The 8,412-nt window shown below is 43.7% G+C and overlaps 1 protein-coding gene across 3 annotated transcripts in view; it reads right to left on the bottom strand.

The window, feature by feature from the left end:
* Positions 1-432: 432 nt before the first annotated feature.
* Positions 433-8,412, bottom strand: part of DPPA2 (developmental pluripotency associated 2) — a 31,907-nt gene continuing 23,927 nt past the window's right edge. For all 3 annotated transcript variants that reach the window (XM_074404405.1, XM_039477496.2, XM_074404404.1), the window contains one exon: positions 433-648. The gene's annotated coding sequence lies outside the window, so the exon portion shown is untranslated. The remainder of the gene's footprint in view (positions 649-8,412) is intronic.

The raw sequence follows: 8,412 nt of genomic DNA, 5'->3' as shown, positions 1-8,412 counted from the left end.
CAGGATGGTCTCGATCTCTTGACCTCGTGATCCACCTGCCTCCGCCTCCCAAAGTGCTGGGATTACAGCCTTGAGCCACCGCGCCCGGCCCAGTACCAGTCTTCTTTACCATACTTTACATTATATAAGGGCAGGGGACAGGTCTATTTTTTTTTTTTCCAGCAGAGTCCAACCAACTTCTAACTCAGCCCCTGGCACATAGAAACCATGAACAGATGTAGACCATTTTTGTTCTCACCCTGGCCTCTAGGGTTAAGTCCAGATGGACCCATTTATTCTTGTGCCTTCCTTGCTTGAGTCAGGCACCTCTCCCTTATCTGTCCTCTCCGCAGTGCTTCTCATTTGTCTGTGGCCCCAACCACAGTCAGTTTGTAACACCAGAGACAGTCTGATTTCTTGATGGATCCTTAACACACACTGAATGAACAAATATAAGGCCAACTGCAGTGACTTTATTTTAATGGGTTTTCAAGCATACAGAAAGGGGCTCTCTAGATGGGGCTGTGTCACCAGTCAACCATCTTCACTGGGGAGTCCTAGTCACTATGACTGTTTTGTAGATCAGGACGATTCATTCAAATTGTCTCCTCTTCCATTCCTTCATAATAGGGTACATGGTCTGAAAGTACATCCCACCTTCTCTAGTACCTAGAAGCAAATTTGAAATGGTGTATTTAAGAGCAGCTTTGAGCTATACACACTGAGTTTGTGGTCAAGAGAGTTAGGGTGTTTTGTGGCACTACAATAGGAAAAGAAATGGAATAAATGTACCTTTTTTTTAAGAGATGGGGTTTCACCATGTTGGCCAGGCTGGTCTCAAACCCCTGACCTCAAGCAATCTACCCACCTTGGCCTCCCAAAGTGAGTGCAGGGATTACAGGCATGGGCCACCACGCCCGGCCCCAAACTTAACTTTTAATGAAGAAAGAATGGCAGGCAGAAATACTAGACAATAAATACAGTATAGCCAGAATTGGTTTTCACTGGGTTACTAAATTAGACCATTATTTATTTCAAAGACTAATGATATCATGTTTTTCAATCCTGTGTTGGTCTTCAAGCCGGTCTTTAGGCAAGACATGTTTATACTAGAAGACCATTGATTACTGATACTTTCAGAAGACAAATGTTATACTACTTTGCTCTAACTCGATTCTGTCCTGAGAGCCCAACTAAGCACTCCACTGGCATAGCTTCCATGTGACATACGATGTGGAAATTCCTATTCTATTGTCCCTGTAAGTTTGGGCTCACTCTAAACAGTCTGCCTATTGGACAACTGTGCCATTAGCCATCAATAGGCTGAATTCAAGACTGCCTTGTTTTAATTCCACAGAATATACTGCAGGTCACAAGCACACATATTCTCAAGCTTGCAGAGTTCTAAATGTGAGCAGTGAAGTGTAACGGATGAGCCTAAGTGCTTACTTGGACCGTAACACCTTCCTTATCTGCCCTTCTTTCCTTTCTGCACAGAGCTGAGAACTACGAGGATAACTTATAGGCAGCTGGGTTTAAAAACAACATAGGTATGAAACAGAAATCTTCGGAAAGAGTACAAAAACTGAAGCTATTTATTTTGTGGGAGGATTAGACATACTTTTTTTTTTTTTTTTTTTTTTGAGACGGAGTTTCGCTCTTGTTACCCAGGCTGGAGTGCAATGGCGTGATCTCAGCTCACCGCAACCTCCGCCTCCTGGGGTCAGGCAATTCTCCTGCCTCAGCCTCCTGAGTAGCTGGGATTACAGGCACGTGCCACCATGCCCAGCTAATTTTTTGCAGTTTTAGTAGAGACGGGGTTTCACCATGTTGACCAGGATGGTCTCGATCTCTCGACCTCGTGATCCACCCGCCTCGGCCTCCCAAAGTGCTGGGATTACAGGCTTGAGCCACCGCACCCGGCTGGATTAGACATACTTTAACAGAAAAGAAGAGCAAAGTGGTTTAGAGACCATCATTCAGACAGAGGAATGACAGTCTATACTGTCTTTTTTTCACCTTTGGGTGATCCTGGAGCTGGTGGGAATCCTGCTGGCTTGCTGAGGAGCAGAGTTACTGTGTTTTGTGGTAGCCTAAGTTTATTTTGGGCATTTACCTGTTTTGTCTGACAGAAGAGAGGGAAGAACCTAGGAACTCCTTGTTCAGGACTCCTCCTATCTGGCAGATGCCTTGCTATTTCCAATCTGCCAAACCCAAACCCAAGATAAAATTATGAAAGAAATGCAAGAGCTGGCCGAGTGCGGTGCTTCTTATGAAGAAACTTCTGTTAAAGTAGTTCTTACGAAGAAACTTCTAGCTTTAAAAATATTGATCAAGGCCGGGCGCGGTGGCTCAAGCCTGTAATCCCAGCACTTTGGGAGGCCAAGGCGGGTGGATCACAAGGTCAAGAGATCGAGACCATCCTGGTCAACATGGTGAAACCCCGTCTCTACTAAAAATACAAAAAATAATTAGCTGGGCATGGTGGCGTGTGCCTGTAATCCCAGCTACTCAGGAGGCTGAAGCAGGAGAATTGCCTGAACCCAGGAGGCGGAGGTTGAGGTGAGCCGAGATTGCGCCATTGCACTCCAGCCTGGGTAACAAGAGCGAAACTCCGTCTCAAAAAAAAAAAAAAAAGCCGGGCGCGGTGGCTCAAGCCTGCAATCCCAGCACTTTGGGAGGCTGAGGCGGGCGGATCACGAGGTCAAGAGATCGAGACCATCCTGGTCAACATGGTGAAACCCCGTCTCTACTAAAAATACAAAAAATTAGCTGGGCATGGTGGTGCGTGCCTGTAATCCCAGCTACTCAGGAGGCTGAGGCAGGAGAATTGCCTGAACCCAGGAGGCGGAGGTTGCGGTAAGCCGAGATCGCGCCATTGCACTCCAGCCTGGGTAACGAGAGCGAAACTCCGAAAAAAAAAAAAAAAAAAATATTGATCAGAGAATATGAAAAACTAATCTAACAGGCCAAAACACTAGGAAAAGAACAACTGAATAAATTCAATGAACCAAAGAGGAAGGAAAACAATGACAGAAATGAAGGAGATAGAAGACAAAAGAGCAAGGCAAAGAATGATCAAAACCAGAAACTGGTCTTCATGGACTTGGACCCAAGTGTCGTCAGGAGATAGCTTCCAGCTATGGGCCCCTGAGACATCCCCGCATTTACAAGAGCGCCCTTGCCCAAGGTCATGGCCTTTTCTACAACCAGTGACTGACCAGGCTAGGGTATACGGCATGGCCATTTGCCCAGAGATGAGTCAACTCTTATGTTATAGACCCAGAACTTTCCTAGTAGCTGGCCAAGGCTTTGATTTCGGCTTGCATTGCAAACTGACTTCTCCCTCTCCCTAACCTTGTCTTCTTCCCTCCAAGTGTCAATCCCAAAGGCACTCCCTAACCACCTGTACTCCACAGCAGCGGTTCCCAACCTTTTTGGTACCAGGAACCAGTGCTGGTTTCATGCAAGGTGATTTTTCCATAGATGGTGGGGCTGGTTTCTAGATAATTCAAGTGCATTACACTTATTGTGCATTTTATTTCCATTATTATTACATTGTATGAAATAATTTTACAACTCACCATAACGAAGAATCAGTGGGAGCCCTGAGCATGTTTTCCTACAACCAGACAGTCCCATTGGGGGTAATGGGAGACAATGACTGATCACCAAGCATTAGATTCTCATAATCATGAGTGCGCACCAAGATCCCTGGTGTGTGCAATTTATAATACAGTTCGAGCTCCTATGAGAATCCAATGCCACCACTGATCTGACAGGAGATGGAGTTCAGGTGGTAGCGTAAGCGATGGAGAGTGGTTGTAAATACAGATGAAGCTTTGCTCGCTTGCCCGCTGCCCACTTTCTGTTGTATGCCCACTTCCTAACAGGGCTGCACAGCAGGAAGCGAGCAGCCAGTCAGCCAGCAAAGCGGACTTCGGGACCCATATCGTTGCCTGTGGTTTGGGGACTCTGCTCCATACTCTGTCTTAAAGCCAGCTTCCTGAAGAACCCTTCCTGGACATTGTACTTTGGAAAGATTAATAAGATGAATAAATCTCTAATAAGACTGAGCAGGTAAACAAGAGGAAAGTCAAATAAATAAAATATGGAATCTAAAAAGGGAAAATATGGAATCTAAAAAGGGAAAATACTGACACAGCAGAGGAAAAATATGGTGATAACTTTGAAAACTTGGAAGGAATACACAAAATTCTGGAAAAATGTAAAATGAAACAAGTAGCATAAAAAGAAATAGAAAACTTGAATAAAATAATAAGAAACAAAATAACAGTCACATACTTCCTCCTCTCAATATAAATCCATGCCTAAATGTCTTTACATGTAAATGTCAGACCTTTCTAGCACTGAATCATCTTCTTATACAACTTGTTCCAGAAAATAGAAACAAGATAACATTTCCAAACTCTCTTAATGAGACCAGTATAGTCTTTATACAATCAGATAAAGCAATATGTGAAATATAAGCTAATTATTCATGTAACAATTTTAAATAAAGCATGAACTAACTGAACCCAATAGTATTTTAAATGCATAATAACTGGTCATAGCCATAGATAAAAGGTAAATTTAAAAACAGGCCAAACGTCATGGTTCAGGCGGGTAATCCCACCACTTTGGGAAGCCAAGGCAGGAGGATGGCTTGAATCTGGAGTTGAAGATCAGCCTGGGCAAAATGGCAACCCATCTCTACAAAAAATACAAAAAAAAAAAAAAAAATTAACCAAGCATGGTGGTGAATGCCTGTAGTCCCAGCAACTCAGGAAGCTGAGGTGGGAGGATCACCTGAGCCCAGGAGGCAAAGGGTGCACTGAACCAAGATCACGCCACTGCACTCCAGCCTAGGCAACACAGTAAGACTCTGTAAAAAAACAAAACCAAATCAAAAAACTTAAATTTAAAAGCAATTTTTCCAGCCCAGCCAACACGGTGAAACCCCATCTCTACCAAAAAGTATAAAACTTAGTTGGGTGTCGTGGTGCACACTTGCAGTCCCAGCTACTAGGGAGGCTGACGTAGGAGGCAGAGGACGCAGTAAGCCAAGGTCACACCACCCTAAACTCCAGCCTGGGAAACAGAGTGAGACCCTGTCTCAAGAGAAAAAAATTAAAATTAAAACAATTTTTTAAATTAAAAGATAAATTAACTTTACAATATTTTTAATTTATGAGGCCACAATGATACTCAAAGGAAAAAGGAAAGTTGTGTTTTTTTTTTAATTGTGGAGTAATAGCTAATGAATAAGAACTTATAATATTTTGGGGTGAGGTGTGGTAGCTCACAACTGTAATCCCAACACTTTGGGAGGCTGAGGCAGATGGATCACCTAAGGTCAGGAGTTCAAGACCAACATGGCCAACATGGTAAAACCCCATCTCTACTAAAAATACAAAAATTAGCTGGATGTAGTGGCACATGACGGTAATCCTGGCTACTTGGGAGGCTGAGGCAGGAGAATGACTTGAACCCAGGAGTTGGAGGTTGCAGTGAGCCGAGATTCCACCACTGCACTCCAGACTGGGCAACAGAGTGAAACTTTGTCTCTTTTAAAAAAAATTTTTTTTTTTACAAAATTTTGGGTAATATTTTGATAATAATAGATTCAAACATAGATAACCATTGGATGCTAAAATCTTCCAATGAGGAGTGGTCAGGAAGGAGCAAGATAGTCACATGGTATCAAAGTATCACTCAACAAAAAAAAAAAAAAAAAAAAAAAAAGTATCACACTACAGAGTACTTACAAGTTCCAACCTGAGACCTGAGACCTGAGCCCTAAGACCTACACCTACAAACCATTAAGAAATCTGGTGTTTCGCTGCTCGTGGTGGCTCATGCCTATAATCCCAGCACTTTGGGAGGCCAAGGAAGGTGGATCACAAGATCAAGAGATCAAGCCCAACCTGGCCAACACGGTGAAGCCCCATCTCCACTAAAAAATAAAAAAATTAACTGGGGTTGGTGGTGAGTGCCTGTAGTCCTAGCTACTTGGGGGGCTGAGGCAGGAGCATTGCTTGAACTTAGGCATTTATATATAACTCACTAAATTAGCTTTAATTGAGATAGTTCTGTAAAATACTGTTTATTGGCCAGGTGCGGTGGATCACACCTATAATGTTAGCACTTTGGGAGGCCGAAGTGGGTAGATTGCGAGGTCAGGAGTTTGAGAGCAGCCTGGGCAATATGGTGAAACCCCATCTCTACTAAAAATACAAAAGCCGGGCATGGCGGCATATGTCTGTAATCCCAAATACTCCGGAGTCTGAGGCAGGAGAATCACTTGAACCCAGGAGACAGAGAATGCAGTGAGCTGAGATCGTGCCACTGCACTCCAGCCTGGGTGACAGAGAGAGACTTCTCAAAAAAAAAAAAAAAAAAAAAAAAAAAAAATGTTTCCATTTGGTATTTGCATAAGCTTCGTTTTGGAATAAGAACAAATTATTATTTCTCATCTAGCAATAAAACAGCTGACCAAACTGGGAAAGAACTCTTTTTAAATCCAACAGAGAACTGAGGTCACAGGACAAACTGCTGTTCCAATGTTGGAGAGATAAACAGGCAGATATTAATCACAACTTAATGTAGTAGAAGCCCAAAAGAAGAAACCTCCACAAAACAAGATCCTGGTTTCCTTTTATTTACTTATTTTTATCATTTGTTTGAGACAGAGTCTTGCTTTGTCGCCTAGGCTGAAGTTCAGTGGCAGGATCTCAGCTCACTGCAACCTCTACCTCCTGGGTTCAAGCAATTCTCCTATCTCAGCCTCTAGAGTAGCTGGAACTACAGTTGCTCGCAACACCACGCCCTGCTAATTTTTGCATTTTTAGTAGATGTGGGTTTCACCATGTTGGCCAGGCTGGTCTCGAACTCCTGACCTCAAACAATCCACCCACCTCAGCCTCTCAGAGTGCTGAGATTACAGGTGTGAGCCACCGCACCTGCTCATGGCTTTCTTTCTTTCTTTTTTTTTTTTTTTTTGAGACGGAGTTTCGCTCTTGTTACCAGGCTGGAGTGCGATGGCGCGATCTCGGCTCACCGCAACCTCCGCCTCCTGGGTTCAGGCAATTCTCCTGCCTCAGCCTCCTGAGTGGCTGGGATTACAGGCACACGCCACCATGCCCAGCTAATTTTTAGTATTTTTAGTAGAGACGGGGTTTCACCATGTTGACCAGGATGGTCTCGATCTCTTGACCTCGTGATCCGCCCGCCTCGGCTTCCCAAAGTGCTGGGATTACAGGCTTGAGCCACCGCGCCCGGCCTCTTTCTTTTTTTTTTTTAAAGGTGGGGTTTCACCATGATGGCCAGGCTGGTCTTGAACTCTTAACTCCTGACCTCAGGTGATCCACCCACCTCGGCCTTCATGGCTTTCTTTTATACAAGTTTGGTTTATAAATACACAGACACACACACACACACATATATATACACACACATAAATTTTTGTCTTTCGGCCGGGCGCGGTGGCTCAAGCCTGTAATCCCAGCACTTTGGGAGGCCGAGGCGGGTGGATTGCAAGGTCAAGAGATCGAGACCATCCTGGTCAACTTGGTGAAACCCCGTCTCTACTAAAATACAAAAAATTAGGTGGGCATGGTAGCACGTGCCTGTAATCCCAGCTACTCAGGAGGCTGAGGCAGGAGAATTGCCTGAACCCAGGAGGCGGAGGTTGCGGTGAGCCGAGATCGTGCCATTGCACTCCAGCCTGGGTAACAAGAGCGAAACTCCGTCTCAAAAAAAAAAAAAAAAAAAAAAAAAAAATTTTGTCTTTCCTCTGCCACCTCTCTCTCACTCTCTCTATATATATATGTTTATATTTATAAAAATAAATATTTATTTTTATAAATATAAACATATAGTTATATATATATGTATATATATATGGAGAGAGAGAGAGGTGGGAGGAGAGACAAAATATATATTTATTTTTATAAATATAAATGAGGCGGGTGGATCATTTGAAGACCCAGCAAGCATCAGATCCAGACTAAAATATGGCAGAGACGTTGGAATTATCAGACCAGGAATTTACAACGGTGTTGATTAATACGCTAAGGGCTCTAACAGGAAAAGTGGACAAGATACAAAACAAATGAGTAATGCAAGTGGGAAGACAGAAACTGTAAGAATCAAAATAAAGTGACAGAAATTAGAAGAAAATACTAACAGAAATGAAAAGTGCTGGCCGGGCGTGGTGGCTCACACCTGTAATCCCAGCACTTTGTGAGGCCAAGGCAGGTGGATCAGAAGGTTAGGAGTTCAAGACCAGCCTGGGCAAGATGGTGAAACCCCATCTCTACTAAAAATACAAAAATTAGCTGGGCATGATGGCAGGTGCCTGTAATCCCAGCCACGCAGGAGGCTGAGGCAGAGAACTGCTTGAACCCAGGAGGTGGAGGTTGCAGTGAGCCG

This window comes from Saimiri boliviensis, chromosome 8 (genome assembly GCF_048565385.1).
Source record: "Saimiri boliviensis isolate mSaiBol1 chromosome 8, mSaiBol1.pri, whole genome shotgun sequence".
Lineage (NCBI taxonomy): Eukaryota > Metazoa > Chordata > Mammalia > Primates > Cebidae > Saimiri > Saimiri boliviensis.
Note: the sequence above shows the minus strand (reverse complement) of the source record. Positions and strands in the feature narration are given on the sequence as shown.